This window comes from Lactuca saligna, chromosome 8 (assembly GCF_052625555.1).
Source record: "Lactuca saligna cultivar CGN05327 chromosome 8, ASM5262555v1, whole genome shotgun sequence".
NCBI classification, from domain to species: Eukaryota; Viridiplantae; Streptophyta; class Magnoliopsida; order Asterales; family Asteraceae; genus Lactuca; species Lactuca saligna.
The window spans coordinates 151,354,147-151,372,052 of record NC_136424.1 but is presented as its reverse complement, the minus strand read 5'-3'; positions in this window follow the sequence as shown (position 1 = coordinate 151,372,052).

Genomic DNA, 17,906 nt, shown 5'->3' with positions numbered 1-17,906 from the left:
AAACGCACCAGTAACTTGGTGTTATAAAACTTATTGTTGTGAGTGATTTGATGAGTAAATGCAAGCGAGCATTTGAGTTGAAGTTTATCCATTCATTTTACCCAAAGTGAGATAAAAGCGATATATGTAGGCCCCTCGATGATTTAGTGATGACACCCTAAGTGCTTGGCCAAGCCGGGACTGATTTGATTTGTTCAATTAGTCATGGTCATCATAAATCAGAAATCGAGAAATAGAACATAGACAGGGAGAATGATTAAAATACATGTCTCGTGTCTATACGATATCTTGAGAATGGAGGAATATATGATCCCTTATCTAAAGGACAAGGTCATTGATAATATTAGAGTTGACAACGGATTTTGAAAGCTAAGATTGTTGCTCAGGTTCTGAAGTTATGCAAAATAGTTATTAGACTTATCCAAGTGGGAGACTGTTGGATTAGTGTCTAAGTCCATAACTATTTTGGTATGTACTTGACCCGATTATGAGCATGGTCCTTTTGGGTTGTCTTCACCATAGCAACTTGTAGGATGAATTATATATAGAGAGAGAGGATTATTTATGATTTATTAATATATTATAAGAATAATATATTAAAGAAGAAATCATATTGTTTAATTAATATTTGTCAAGAATTAATTAAGAATTAATTTTGTGGTTAAAAGAGATTAATTAAATTAAGGGGACTGATATTGTAATTATAAGATAGTTACAAAGTTGGGCTTAGGATCCATTAGATGGCAATGGACGAATTCTATATGGAGGTCCATAAAGAAATTGTTCGAGGGCCTTCTGGAATGGTCCATTGGACAACTTAAGGCCTAAGCAGTCAGATTAGCGTTTCCTAGTTGAAAACCCTAATAGCCTACATATGTAAAGGATCCCAATGGCCCCAAAAACGTGGCTAAGACTTCCCTTAGGGTTTATAGACGTGTTTGGGTGCCTCTACTCTTCTCCTCTTCATCCTTGTTGCTCTTGGTGTTTGTGACTCCATTAGAGGTGCAACACTTGAGGCACTAAGCTTTTGAAGCTAAGGAACAAATTTTTATTGCTACATAACAATCAAAGGTATTCTCTAAACCCTAATTCAGTTTATAATATGTTAGATCTAGGGTTATGGATTAGCATAATCAATTGCATGTTCATTAGACAAACTAGATCCAAAGCATTAGGGTTTGCATGTAAACTATAGGAATGATGTAGTGCTCAAAACCCATCGATCGATAGGTATGAAATATGGGAATTGAAACGACTTCAAAAAGGGAAGGAAAAATGATTCCATCTTTACCACAGTATGGTGGCTAGGTTGTCGCAACTTGGTGACTGGGGCGGTAATATGGGTACATTTTTGACATTAGTCGAGGGCAACGTACTTTGCACCACGGTGTGGTATATGGGTACTGTGGCATGGTGGGAAAAGTAGAATGTCATTGTGGAATTGTCAATGTGGCATGAGTTGGTGAGACTGTGGGTTCATTCAAGAGAAAATTATAGATCGGTTAGGGATCATTCTTGCTCAAAAATACTCCCAACACTTAGAGAGGAAAACTTCAGGAATTTGGAGGAAAAGGGAAGTGTAAAAACATGTTTATTTATTAGATAACTAAGTAAATTAATGAACGAATCATAAGCCTAAGATAAATAATTGAAAGTTTAGGGGGTTAAAAATATGATTTCCGAAATTATTATAAAGAATTTTTGGAGTTAGGGACTCCATGGTAATTATTTGGGATTTATTTTAAAAGGAAATGAGGTGGAAGGGATAAGAAATGTCATAACTGAGAATTAAGGGTTAAAAAGATAAATTCTGGATTGATTTTGAAAAGGATTTGTTGAGAAAGGGATTGTTTAGTATAATTTGGACTTATTTTGTAAGGAGTTCAAGGGGCAGGGTTCATATGGTAAATATTGGCCTTGTTTTGAAAGAAAATAGAGAAGGAGGGATTGTATGTGTAAACATGGGAGTAAGTTTGTAAGGCTCGGGGTATATAAACCCGATTATACATAGAACCCCTAGAGACCATGTGCAGCCGTCACCCCACCTAATACCTCCCTCCAGCCGCCACCATTCACATCTTCAATCTCCGGCACCGCTGCTACCTCCGACCACCATTGTCGGGAACAAGAACCGATAGCGTGAACAACCGAGTTGCCGCTGTAGTTGCTGCTGCTGCCTTGCGCAGTCGTCGATGAAGCTGGAACCGACACCATTAACCGATGTTTGCATTGTCGAGCCCGACTGTGACCGTCTCCGCCGCTGCACCGCTTCTGTGAAGAAGATGAAGTCAGCGCCCTTCGCCAACTTCGTTCGCCGCCGTTAACCATTGTTGGTGCCGCCGTCTCGAATCGCTATCGTCGCATTTAGCAACCAGGTGGTTGGTTGGATTCTTTTTCGAGCAGGAGATATGGGTGTGTGTGGTTCGTATGCTATCATGGCGTGTGAATCATCGTTCCAACGTGTTTGTGTGTGGGTTCTGTCGAATGGTTGCTGTGAAGAACCACCATGGCAGCCGGCCATGGTGGCTGCCACCTCAAGGACCGTCATAGCGGTTGTGTATGCTGATGTATGGGTTAATTTCGTGTGTGTGTTTGTTTCCTTAGTGTGTGTTTGGCCGGAATTCTAGGTTCAAGGCACCACCACCGTGAGGTGGTGGCTACCACCGTGTACCACCACCAACCACCACAAGGGTGGTTGCGGGTGTGTGTTCATTTAGTATAGTGTGTGTGTTTTTCGTGAGTTCCTTGTAAATTGTAAAAGAAAATGGAATAATGAGAAAGAAACCATAACCACCACCGTGAGGTGGTGGCTATCGCCTCCTGCCACCACCGGTCGTCGTGTCTGGTGGCGGTGCGCTTGCCTCTTATGATAGATTCGTTTGGGGTGCTAGAAACCCTAATGGGCTCAAAGGAGCTCTAATGGGCCCAATGAAGCTTAATGGACTCTAATGGACCCAATAAAACTCATATGGGCTTAATAAGATTTCAGTGGGCTTATTAGGCCCAATAAAGCCCTAATGGTCATAAAAGGCCAACAAATTGATAAATGGGCTAATATTTGGATTGGAACACCCTAATGCCAATAAATCTTAATTTTGGGGATTTAATCGGGACACACAGGAATTGTTTAATAACTTGAGATATTAAATAATAATCATTGGCAAACTAACATAAGACATAATGGACTTAATGGATTAAGTCCTTAATGGGTTAAGAAAGAAACACCGAACCTTAATCATCATTTCATGTGAAAACTCTAATTTGGGATTATGGGCTTGGACTTATCGAGATCCATATTTGGGCCATTTGAATGGAATTGTGTGATTAAGCCCAATCACACCATACGACTTATTTTGAAGAATGATGGACTTAATGGATTAAGTCCTTAGAGGAATAATTCCTTAATGGGTTAAGTAGGAAACTTAACCCAAATCGGCATTTTATGTGAAACCCTAACTTCACTTAGGTTTATTGTTGGGCCTTTCTATTGGGCCTTAATGATTGGATTATTAATGGGCCATCCAAGAATAATTATATGGGCTAAAATAATTTAATGGGACTAAGGTAAGTCCCATGTAAGGGGTTGGGCCCAATTTGGAAAATTGGGCCATAGATGGACCATAGTTAGGCCTTAATGATTGTATTATGTTGGGTCATCAGACCACGTATAGGCCTGGGCCCAATTTGGAAAATTGGGCCATATGATGGGCTTTGATTCCTAGTTCGCTTTGGGCCTGTGGTTTGGGCCTTGGGCTTGAATAAAGCCAATCTTAGGGTAATGTAGTAATTATCCAAGTACGTATTTATGGTTATGTGTTGGGACCCAATTATTAATTGGGTGTTATTTTGGTGTTGATAGTTCGGGAATCCATCATCCAGCAGCTGGGGTTGAGTCTGCGGGACTTCAACAGTGTGGGGTTGTGTCTACGGGACTTCAGCAGTATGAGGTGAGTTACCTTCCAGTAACGGTGGGTCTAAGGTCACAATGCAGGCCCACAAGTAGGAGATGTATGATTAGATGATTGTCTCTGTGATATTCATCTAGGGTTGCTACTACCTGTGTTATGTTTATGTGTTTGTATGATATGATGCTATGTGCTAGTGATAGTAGGGTAGATAGTCCCCAGGTTACCGGTCGATAGGGCCGAAGGGGCAGTCATGCCCAGCCATGTTAAATAGATTATGTGATACGTGTTATGTGGTAATGGTAGGGGTGAAATAGTCCCCGCATCCGGTCGAGAGGACCGAAGGGGAGACCAGCACCCAGACATGCTAGTCAATATCCGGTCGAGAGGACCGAAGGGGAGACCAGCACCCAGATATGTTAGTCAGTATCCAGTCAGGAGGAACGAAGGGGAGACCAGCACCCATATATGCTAGTCATTATCCGGTCGAGAGGACCGAAGTGGAGACCAGCACCCAGATATGCTAGTCAGTATCCGGTCGTGAGGACTGAAGGGGTAGGTCGGGCACCCAGATATGCCTGACAATATATGTATGTTATGTGATTATATGGTATGTGGTATGATGGGGGAACTCACTAAGCTTCGTGCTTACGGTTTTCAGTTTTGGTTTCAGGTACTTCGTGTTTAAAGGAAAGGAGCCGTTTTGATCGCAGCGCATCACACTATGGTTTTCCGCACATGAGATCTTTAGGATTACACTATGATATTGTTTCACGATAACATGATTGATTATTTCTACTTTGGTTTTGACATGACATGATATTACAAATATTTTATTACACTGTTGGTTTTAGAATGATGTATTTAAAAATGAAATTTTTGGCCTGTATTTTTGGGATGTTATAGGAAGGTTTAGGTAGCGATCAAGAGGGAATATAACAAGGATTGATCTCCATCAACTTCTAAAGGTAGCTTCTTCTTCTTATTTTTCCAAGCTTTTAGGGCTTTAATGGTGTGTTTGGGGTTTAAGTTGGATCTGCAAGATTATTCCTCAATAGCTTGTTATTGATGTTTAGTCATGTTTTTAGAAGCTTCATACATAATTTTTTAAGGATTCGATGACTGAATCCACGTGGTGATGGTTAGGGTTTCAAACGCTAGTTTTGGAAAATCATGAAATGGTTGATATGTGTTGAGAACTTTATAGAAGTGTTATGAATCCACATTTGAGTAGTTTAGCAAGTTTATTGGCAAAGGATTGTTAATACGAAGTTTTACCCAAAATATGAGTTTTTAGCCAGAACTATATTATAACCCGCGTAAAACGCGGGAAACATATAAAAAAATACATATAAAGTTATAAAAACCCGACATAATATCAAGATGGTTTTCAAAAATCTGATAAATGGTCGATATAATTGAATGAATATGGTTATCTGTAGAGCAACAAACTTTGTTTCTACTTATTGAATTCAAACATGTTGGAAGAGTTTAAAAACATGCATACTATGCACGATACTTATCCTTCATGTGCTAACTATTAGATGTGTGATATAAGAAAACCTATTCATTTCATATGTCTAACTTTTTTTATAATAACTATTGATAATGTCAATACATATTAAATTGCATTATATTTAAGTAAAAAAGATAAATTGATGATGCTATATGAATCAATTAAGTGAATATAAAAACTACATCCCTACTATTGGAAAAAAGGAATAGTACATTGCTATTTTCAAAAACAACAAAATCAATCAACATACATATTGATGAATAAAATAACATTCATCACCACTAAAAAAATCAAAACACATTGGTTTTATTTGTAAACATAAATAACACAATTTGTCATAGAAAACGAATTGGATGCATTAATGGCTTAAAATGGAGTTATAAAATTCTTCAATACATATAATAAAAAAATATCATAAAACAAAATAAACTTGACTTGACGATTAAGACTATAAATTAAAAATATATATATTCAATTATAAACTAATATAGAATAGTAAATATCTTCATGAGAAAAAACAACGGTTTTCGAATGCAATTTAAAATATATAAAATCACATATTTCTATTTGACATAGTCACGATCTCAAAATCAGAATGAAATAAAAATACTTCATGAGAAGGATGTGCCGAAACGACATACTCAATCGTATTTCCTTTAAAGATATAAAGGAGATTGTTCGATAATCCCACCATTCATTTACATCAGCATTGTAATTACTAACATCTACTTTAACCCACCAATTCTAAATGAACACCCAAATAGTCTACAAATGATCTCCACTTATAGAAAAATATCTCAATTTTCCGTCAAGCTTGATAAGCCTCGATGCATACGAGTTGAAATAATTAATAACAAAAGTTGCATATATCACTAAGTATTCTTCTGAATATACATAGAATCGCAAAATATCATAGTTAGACAATAAGAAGTAAACCACACCTCGACTCCTTTGGTAAAACTGGAGAATTATATTTAAATTGAACCTAACAAACATATTTCAATGAAAATCCGATAATTCAATCGTTAAAAATATAAATCAAACCTATAAAAATTGAGATTTTACACATTTATTGGACATGTGTAAACTTACCTTTCATTCATTACTGTCTTATTCTTGCCTAGAACTCCATACGACATTCCTTTATGTATTTAGACCCGCACATCATCAAATATTGTGAACTCTTTAGCCCAATTGACAAAGTTGGTAAAGAAACAAAAAAAATCTCTATGAATAGGCTACGAGTTATGTGGAGACAAATAAGGTATACCCTCCTCTTCCGCATGAGAATCAACCAAACATGCATGGCTTTCAATTAGTTGGATCAAGGGCTTAATTGCATTCTCCATTGCAATCCCTAGATTTACCAATCTACAAAATTCATTCAATACAAAAAAACATATTAATATTAATCCTATAAGAAAACCAACTTAAACTATACCTTTCCTAAATGAAGATCAATCATTCCATGAGCACCACTAACATATCTAAAATTTGATTCCACGTCTCCCGTCGTCAATTTAGTATGCAACCTAATATTGTAACTTGCCATATGAAAACTCATATTTATTTTCTAAATATGACAAGGATTCAAACCAAATCAGAAACCACTTTGTGAAAACACCAAAAAAAAAAAAAAGATTTCAGAAAACGGAGATTTTATTTTACAAACAACAAAACCTTGAAGATATACTGATTAGTGGCGATGGAGTTTAGCAACAGTGGTGGTGGCTGCTCGGTGGTGACAAAGTTTCCATGATTTCCCTTCCATTCCATTCAACCAAAGAGACAAATTATTGAAAAATTGTCATAATAGGGATTTCAGCATTTCGTACCTCTTACTAAAATCAACACTTGAGCACTCAACAAACAAAACTGGCTAGAGTCCTACCTTCACCAACAAAATATGTAGCATTATGCATCCTAGGAAGAAAAAAGCATTCTCACGTCAACAACCAACAAATCCACGACAAGTAATTCCATTGATAATAATAGGCAAAATAACTGGAAACCTCCATGGTCATCGGAGAGTGTTCAATATCAACATAAAATCGATCAATCAATATCAACATAATATAGATGAAAAGGATGAATATTTAACCTCCAACAACCAATCCTTCTTGCGCTTCTTACCTAACACTCTGCATGTCAATCATTCCTTTAAATCAATATCATAACCCTAGGTATATAGAAAGGGGTGAGATTTTGGGAGCAATAATTAAGGATTTTAAAATTGAATCTCATCAATAGAATTAAATACCATTATGAAAAGAAAGATTGATTTGAATTTGTCATTTCAAAATTGGGATACATTCATGAAATCAACATTTGATTTGTGAATCAAATTGTATATGAAAAAAAATAAAAATAAAACTGTGAAAATGTTGTGCATAACGCCTTAAAATCAACTGAAACAATCGAACATCTTCTTCGTTAAGAAACCCTTTCCCCCACCCCTAAAACCTGCAATGTAAAGACTCAAATGGGTCGTCAAGAAGAAGATAGAAAAAACTCTGAATTTGTCGTCAAGAAGAAGATAGAAAACACGGTGAAATAGAAGTGATGGTATTATTGACGCTAAGAACCTTTAGGAAGATTGTATCGATAGCGTAAGGAAGATGGTTATAATCTTGTTCCGAAGTATGAAGAGAGACATAGGAGATGTGGTTTCATGTTGTAACATGGAGACGTTATGGATTCGCGTGCGTACGCATTTTTTAAAAGAAAAGGCGTTTGATTTTTTATGTGAGATGACATCATCAAACTGATCCAAAGGTCGAAAACCATTAAGAGAAGCCAATCAATGGGTTCTAATTGTTGAAGGTGGTGTAATAAAGTTTCTCTTTTAATATATATAGAGATTCCTACGAAGCTCTTAATGTTTAAGACATGTAAAAAGGGCTTAATGTGTCAATGGCATAGGTTGTGGCAAAGAGGTGTTGGATTCTCCACAAGAAGATTTGATGAATGTTTGGAAGTAGGTTGACATTATCTTAAAAGTGGTGACTTATAACTTTCATTAGAGTATGCTTTTATGGCATAGGTTGTGGCAAAGAGGTGTTGGATTCTCCACAAGAAGATTTGAAGAAGGCTTGGAAGTAGGTTGATATTATCTTAAAAGTGGTGACTTACAACTTTCATTTTCATTAGAGTATGCTTTTATGAGCTAGATTTGATGCTTTGACCTTTCATTATTTTGGCTAGAGCACACAAAAAGTGATCCAACCCCATCCAAGTTCTAACCGTTTTCATTAATAGACCAGGTTGGGTAAAAATTATTAACCAATTTTCAACCCAGCAACTTATTTAATATATATTTCATTTTATATTTAAATATTATTATTTAATATTTTAATTATAATGTTATATTATTATTATTAATATATATGTTAAAAAAAAATAGCAATCGTAATTTCTATCCCTAACATTATTGTCGATCACATTCCATATTTTGAACATCACTCCTCAATCACATCGCACACTGCTCCACACCAAATTGTCGAGTTTTAAATACATAAACAGATCAATCCAATGGTAATTTATTTATCTGATAGGTTAGGTTGAATTGAAAATTTCAACTTATTTAACTAAGTAGGTTGGGTTATATTGGAATATTGAACCATTAAAGAGATGAGTTGAACCTAAACTCAACCCATGTCAAGTTGTCAACCCATTGTGGGTCCTAATGTTGGCTATCTTGGATATAGAATGACATTTTACCCTTTTTTTTTTTTTTTTTTTTTTTTTTTATTCTTTTTTATCAGTTTATTATTTTCTTTTTATTAGTCATTAAACTCTAATTTCCCCTTTGAACCTCCACTCCCAGCGCCCTTTAGACCACATCTAACGACCGCCCACCTCCGCCAAAATCAAAATTATAACTAGCCTTAATAATAAAAAATCAAATCTAGCAAACATGATGTCCATGAAATCAAATTGTTTATATAACTTGTTACTAATTAAGCTTCTCAGTTATTCCTATGTTCAATCTTCCAAACACGAAGTCCATGAAATCAGCTAACCTCAAAATCAACCATCACATCGCTATCATGGAATCAACCTGCAATAAGAAGTACCAAGGCTTTCGTTATGTATGTTTGTCGGTCTTCCAACTTAGAAGTTATTGTGAACATGAATATAATATATAAAGATGAAAATCATTATTTTTACGGTTGTTTGTTTAATTTTAACTACAAACCTTTTGCTAATTAAATATTTCATAGGTTTAAACTAACAATACATAAAACGGATAGGGTTTCGTATTATTATCAAATGAGAAGTACAAGATCGAATGAAAGGAAAAAGAAATAATATATATACTAGCTAATTACGTTTTCTAGATAATAGGCCAATATACAACCCAATACAAAATAAAGCTCAAAATCTTATTAGACTAACATCCCCCCATAAATTCACAATGCAACAACAATAAGCATCGAGAGTTTGTCGAATAGAAAATGAAATCGAGGAGCAGTTAATGGCTTCGTAAGAATATCAACAATCTGCAAGGTGGAAGGTGTAACATCCCAAAAATCACGATAAAATTTTTCATTTTCCAATTAAGGTAAAATAATGGTTTCCAATAAAAACCCAAGTCAAAACCAAATGTCAAATACAATATCCAAAATTAGAGTACCATACAGTCTCCAAAACATGTCACCGAAGGATGTGTACGATCATGCCTTTGCTTCCCTCCGATCATCTGAAGTACCTGAAACATAGCACTTAAACCATAAGCCAAAGCTAAGTGGCTTCCCCCAAAATAACACCACACAAACACATAACAACATGCATATTGGGTCCACAACCATCGGACTGGATTACCCCTGAGCCCACAACATGAGTATGGCTTGCCTTCCTGGCCCACGACTCATGTATGGGTTGCTTCCGAACCCACAACATAAGTCTAGCTTGCCCTTTCTGGCCCACAGCTTATGTCTGGCTTGCTCCTGGGTTTGTTAGCTTCAACACAGAGCAGTATTGCCTCAACCCAACCACACTATGTCGACATATGCAACATATAACATATAACCAGCAAGCAGATAATCATTCAGATCTAACAGATCACTACAACATAGCAACATCCTGTATGTGACATCCCTAATTTCGCGGCCAGAAAATACCAATTTGTTTATGCTTTGTTTTATAAAATCAGAGTAATCCTTTGATTAAAAGAGTTGTAGAATTCGTTCCCAAAACAAAATGTGATCAAATTTATCAAAACGCTTCTCAAAGAGAATGTATTTTCATTAAATAATAAAACTTCGGGATGTCAAGTTTTGATACATACCAAAAGCATAAACAGTACAATACAGACCTTACAGCAGTTATTTACAACTACAGGTCTATAATCAAAATGTCTTGATAAGTCATCCAACTTATGCTCTCGCGCCACTACCTGTAATGCAATTAAAACTTAGTGGGTCAGGCTTGGGATCCTGGTGAGCATATAGGGTTTTCAACCCACAATAATATAATCATTATATTTAATTATCAAACTATCAACCCGATTACCCATCCCCAATATCTCCTTTCATTTATCAAAGCTTTACCCTAAGAATCAATTATCCTCCATTCATTTATTCCTAAGAATGGACCTAAGGAATTGCCACAAAGTCCCTTTCTGCCTGTGGTCCATACATCTGATGAATACGTAATTCAAACATCCGATGAACACCTAGTTCTAAAATACCTAGTGAATACACTCAGTTCAACGACACTAAGTGAACACATCTAGTTCAAAAATACCTAACGGACACCTTGAGTTCTAAAATACTTAATGAACACATATAGTTCAAAATACCTAATGAACACATTGAGTTCAAGGACACCAAGTGAAAGCATATAGTTCAAAATACCTAATGAACACATTGAGTTCAAAAACACCAAGTGAACACATAGAGTTCAAAAATACCTGATGAACACATTGAGTTCAAAACACCTAGTGAACACATAGAGTTCAAAAATATCTGATGAACACATTGAGTTCAAAAAACCTACAGGTTACAAACCTGTTAACTTTTCATTGGATTGTCTAGAACAGTCGGTGGTCATCATCTCTATTCCACTAGTTAAATAAAACATCAATATCATCCAAACTTCTTATCATTTCATCTCACATCAACTATTTCATCTACCCATGTTCTACCCAACATATTTGTAGATATAAATTACATATAAAGTTATAATCATTTAAAAACTTGTATGAAACATTCATTCAACATCTGTGTCAAGTAAACAAACAATATATAAACACATAGCACGTATTTCATAACAAATACTTCATATCTATGTGTAAGGTGAAAGTAACTACACACTCACTTGATTAGATGATTCTCAGACAGCACTATGGCTCTAAAAGTAGTATTGTTCGGTGAAACCGGGATATCTTCACACACGAGGCTTATCGTGGGCAGAGTTTCGGCTCAGAAACTCTTTTCTTCTCGGGATCTTCGGTGCTTCGGGACTTACTTCGGGTCTCGGGATGATGTCGGGGCTTTGGGGGTGTAACTTGCATGTAAATCGAGGTAATAAGGACTGAGAGAGAAGAATTTGAGCAACAAAACCGGCTGCCCTTCAATTCTATTTATAGGGCTGATTTTTCGATTTTCACGTCATGAACCCTCATTTCACGTCGTGAGCGTCGTCAGGCATAGGGCATTGTGTTCGTCATCAGTCCACTTGCTCTATCAGGCCAGAAGGCGTCCGAAGACAGTTCACGTCATGGTCTCTGACACTGCTTTGGGGTTCGCGCCCCGAACTTCATAAATTCATATATTTCCCATACGAACTCCATTTTCGACGTTCTTTATATCGACGCGAAGGTGAGATTATGCTCTACAACTCTCGTTTAGAATTCATCGGCTAATTTTGAATTTATTTTATTATATTTTTATTATATTATTTTTAGTAGGCCGGGACAGGAAAACTCTGTTAGGAATTCATAACTCCTTCGTCTGACGTCTGTTTTCATCTATCTTTTTACCGTTGGACTAATATCGACAAGACCTTCGATTCACATTTAGATTGTTTTGGCTAAAAATCGTTCAATCTAATATTCGAACTTCGGGCTGTACACTGCTAAGCCGGAACTTCGAAAAATCATAACTTCCTCATACGAAGTTAGATTTGGGCGTTCTTTTTATGGATGCTCTCAGTTTAACGTATTCTATGACTTTCGTTTGGATCAATAAGGCCAAATATCGCTCCATCGTAAATTCACTATTTACGTCGCGTTGTGTCGTACCTAATATCGACAAGACCTTCGATTCACATTTAGATTGTTTTGGCTAAAAATCGTTCAATCTAATATTCGAACTTCGGGCTGTACACTGCTAAGCCGAAACTTCGAAAAATCATAACTTCCTCATATGAAGTCAGATTTGGGCGTTCTTTTTATGGACGCTCTCAGTTTAACGTATTCTACGACTTTCGTTTGGATCAATAAGGCCAAATATCGCTCCATCGTAAATTCACTATTTACGTCGCGTTGTGTCATACCGGTTCTGTCGCGAAACTTCGACAGGTCATAACTTCTTCGTTATAACTCGGATTTCGGCATTCTTTATATATTCGAAAACCTTGCCACGACCACTACAACTTAGTTAAGATTATTAATTCTAAATAATATTTTATCAAAAAGTCACTTTTGATGCTTATCGTCTCTAAATTGACTAACCTGGATCTACGGGCGTTACAATTATCTCCCCCTTAGGTTGATTACGTCCGGGAATCATCAACGAAAATAGGACTGGTATAATGATTCCATATATCATCTTTTCATCCTAGGTAATAATCGTAACTTGTATGTTTCTTCGAATGAAGACCTAACTCTTGGACTTCTTAACCACATGCCATACTTAATCTTGCACCTGCTCTTCGTACTATGTTGGACTTTTAATCATGACCTATGAGTTACAGAATAAATCCTTATTGAGGACTCCTTCTTCTTAGGATTAGTACTTTCCTTTATCTATTGTAACAGACCGATGGGTCGTGTTCTAATGACCTTTCATCGTATGATGCAACGCTTAGACTCAAGTCTCTTAGCGTCAAATTCCATAATGGAATATACATTCCTTCATATTCCAATGTGATATAACCACATTTTAGCATGTAGCACTTCTAGCTACTAACTTTTGTAACAACGAGCATGATACTATTGATCGGATTGATTTCAATCTTCTGACTTAAGTCAGGTGTTACATCGAACTTGGTTATCTAAACCATGTAACAAACTCATCGTAGTCAGACTCAATTCGATATGACCACTAGCAAGATAACATTCTAAGTCATAAATTTTCCAACTTTATAACTTTCCAAGGCTAGAAGGAGTCCAACAACTAAACCCTAACTTAATACACAAACCAAAACCTCATATCTCATGCATGAAGAAAGGAAGGGGACCAAGATCACATTTTTATGGTTCTAAGCACCTAAAAACGTCTGGAAGGACAACCCTTATGGGTTAGAGTAAGCTATACTCATGAAAACCAAGATTATGGGACTAAAAAGCATAAAAATCTAAGAACTAACAAGATCCAAAGCAAGCATGCATCAAGATCCGAACTGTATACCTCCAAAGGATACTTGAGGGTGAGATACTTCTAGATCCAAGATGCCTTGGATCATCGACTCATATCTTAACACGAAATCATTCTTAGGATCATCCAAAAACTCTGTGTGTTCATCAAGTAATCTAGACTTGAAACTCATCATCTTCAACCTTCCATCATTCAAGGAATCACATAAGGTGAGTTCGTACCCCTATATTTTTTTTAGTTTTCTTCAATTTTCAGGGGAGGGGTAGTAGTTAAAACACCAAAACATATTCAAAACTTAACTTGACAGCTTACCACAGAAGAGTTGTGACTTGTTCACGGACTGTTTCATCCAACTTAAACTTAATATTTTTCAAAATTGTTTAATATGCATGTATTTTAGGTTTGTACCTTTAAAATGACTACTTGCACATCTCCATATAATTTTCTACGATTTATGGTGATTTTTACAAATCTGTCTATCATTTCAGAAACGAATTCGGACCAGGCTGTGATTATGAACACTTTCACATAATTTAAAGACTTATAAAAATCATAATAAAAAGTATGAATAAACTACACACATTTTCTAAACTTTCAGAGTTTACGGAGTTAGTTTTCGACTTCGTATGATTTTTCTATGATGATTTCAAAACAGTGCAGAAAGGATAAAAACTAGTTACATAGTTTACCATATTAACAACACTTTGTAGTATGTTGAGCAAAGTGCATAACGATAATTTTCTCAATGTTTGGATGCATTCTTGTTACTTTATCATCATAAACAAAAATTATTCATTCATGTTAAGGTTTTTCCTCCATTCATTTCGAACACATATAATAAACTACATTAAGTATAGTTTATGAATTTTCGATAAAAGCGTACTACATGGAAAAGGTTTTACTCTCAAAACAAATGGGTTTTTCATATACTACTTGATAAACTATAATAGTAATAGTTTATGGATTCATATCACAAATGTATTTTCATAAAAGGTAATTTCACTTCCTCCACGGAAGAGGTTTTATATTCAAAACTATATGTAAACTAGTTAACATAAGTTGTGATACATTCTCCTTCGGGGTACTCTTAAGTACCACAGAAAATCCTGAATTAGTTATAACCAGAGTCTCGTGTAGGGAGAGTGTGATAATTGTGTATATATCTATATTACCCACACCCATGCTGCTTGCATAAGTCCGATCGGCAGATGGGGGTGACAAATGTCATTTCATTTCCGGCGCTTGAAGAATGTCGAAGCAGGTTATCCTGTCGTAGTATGGTTATAACGACTCACATAGGGAGTTAACAATCTTTCAAGTTTACAGGAAAAATTCTAAAATGAAAAGGGGTTTTACTTCTAAATTAAACGAGTTTATGCCGATTTAAACTTCCATGAATTACTTTAAGTATGGAAAAATACTTGTATATTCTCGGTCTTGATGTTTAAGACTACATGACTTTTTATAAGGAAAATATTGGATTTTCTTTGGAAACACATTACCATTATGAACATTATAAGTACAAAACACACACATATTCTCTGTATTGATATTTAAGACTACATGACTTTTTATAAGGAATAATATTGGATTTTCTTTGGAAACACATTACATTTATGAACATTATAAGTACAAAACACACACATATTCTCTGTCTTGACCTTTAAAACTACATGACTTTTATAAGGAAAATATAGTATTTTCTTTGGAAACATATTTCTATCAAAACTACATTTCATCTTGAATTGTTAGACTTCAGCTATAATTGCTAAGTGTATATGCTAGAGTTATATAAGAATCTAGTCACAATCAACTTAGAATTGGTGGGGCCGCCTTATTTCATGTTCCTTGTTTGGTTGTGGACCTAGGGCAGACCCATTATATTCGACAGTTTATTTAACTTAAATTTTATATAACTTATATACATTGGGTGATTATAGAAGGAATCTACAGGTCTTTATAGGGTACATTATTGCATAATATAGGAGAGTTCATTTCGCGTTTAATAAAGAAAATATTGAATTTTCTGAAATCATACTCTATCGCTTTTTACAAGGAAAACGGCTTTTTTCTCAAATAAACTCTTACGAACTCACCAACTTAATTGTTGACGCTTTTTCAAACTACTTGTATTCTCAGGAATTCAGTGAAACAGGAAACCAACCGCTTTTGAGGATGGGACGTTAAATCGTCAAACATTTCATTTTTGTCATCATAAGTGTAATTGATTGGAAACATGTAAACACATACTATTGTATAACTTTTTCAATTGTATTTATGATGGTTGTATTTACTTTGAGAACTATTATACTCGTTGTTGTGATACTATACATGAAGTCCTTCACCCAGGGACGTTTCCTCCATCCTTGGTTTGGGGGTGTGACAGCTAGGAACCGGCCACGTCACCCGCTCTCGTAGGCGCCCAGTGTTCGGCGTGTGTCGCAATCTTCTCGAGTCCGAACGGAGGTCCAACCGATGCGTTTTATTTCGATGGCAAGTTCGAGATCCAACACCTGGCACCTCGCAAGCGAGCCACGTGTCCTCCCCTCCTCTACTTCGGTCCGAGACTTCAGCCCTATAAAACCCTGCGAGATCTTCTGGTTCTTAACTCATTTTCACACCAAATTTCATATATTTTCACAATTTTCACCCCTTTAAACTTCCTTACACCCCCCGAAGCCCCGGTATCATATCCAACACTCGAAGAACATTCCGAGATGCCAAAAGTCAGCAAAAATAGAGTCTTTCGGTTTCTAAACCCGACCCTCGCAAGACTCGGTTTTCAGAAATAAAGTCTTTCTAGCAACGAAGTGCTGCTCAATTCCTCACTACTATCAAGTGAGTTCATACCCCTATACTTTTCCAATCTTTTTTTTTCTATGTTTTAAAGAGGGGAATACAAGTAAAACACAAGTACTATTGTGTTTAAAATATTAATTGTTTATCATTCACTTTTATACTTTATACATACTGTATGTAAAAATACTACATAAACGTTATTATCAAACTTGTAAACTTTTAAAGTTGTTAAAATATCGAGCTTTTTATTACATAAATAACATGCATATAAACTATTATAAGTATAGTTTATGGAAATTACAGATTATTTTACTAAGAAAGAAAAACGATATGAACAAAAGCATATAAATTTTATTAAATATAATTTATGAGTTAGTTCAAAATTTTTATCGTAAACAAATATAAATAAAAATTCATATTTTTATTTACTAAAAGGTTTTTCACCATATTACTCGTGAACTCGTTGAAGCAATAGATTTGTGAGACAATGGCTTTACGTAGTACCTACGGAAATCCCCACTTATAACCAGAGTCCCCTGGAAGGAAAGCGTGATTTTGTGTATAGATCTATACGGGACTGACGATCCCGCACCCTGACTATTAGCTACAATCTCCAGGGTGACAAATGTCAACAATGGTATTGACGTCTAGTATGGTTATAAGAACTCGCATGGCATTAACAACGACTCATTTACGTAGTAATATGCTCCTCAAATAAATTCAAGGGGTAGTATCTATTTGATAACTTTCTATATAACTCGTTTGTACTAAGTAATCATGGGAGGATATTATCAAAACATTCAGAATTTAGGATAAACACATCTACAACTAGTTTTATTTAATAATAAAACTACAAGTTATTCAAGCTAAGTATGGCATATTTACTTGCACTCTTCGGTCTTGATTCATATTAGACTACAACTCGATTTATGAAAAAATATAGGATTTTTCCGGGATAATCATCATCATTTTACAAGTAAATGATTTACAGTTCAACTTTCTAAAAACATATACGATTACTTATTTCAAAGCATCATTCTTTAAGTAAAAGAAACTTATATAATTTTTGTCTTAAGGTATTAAGAATACATTCTAAAATGAACTACTTATGAACTCACCAACTTAAATGTTGATACACTTTCA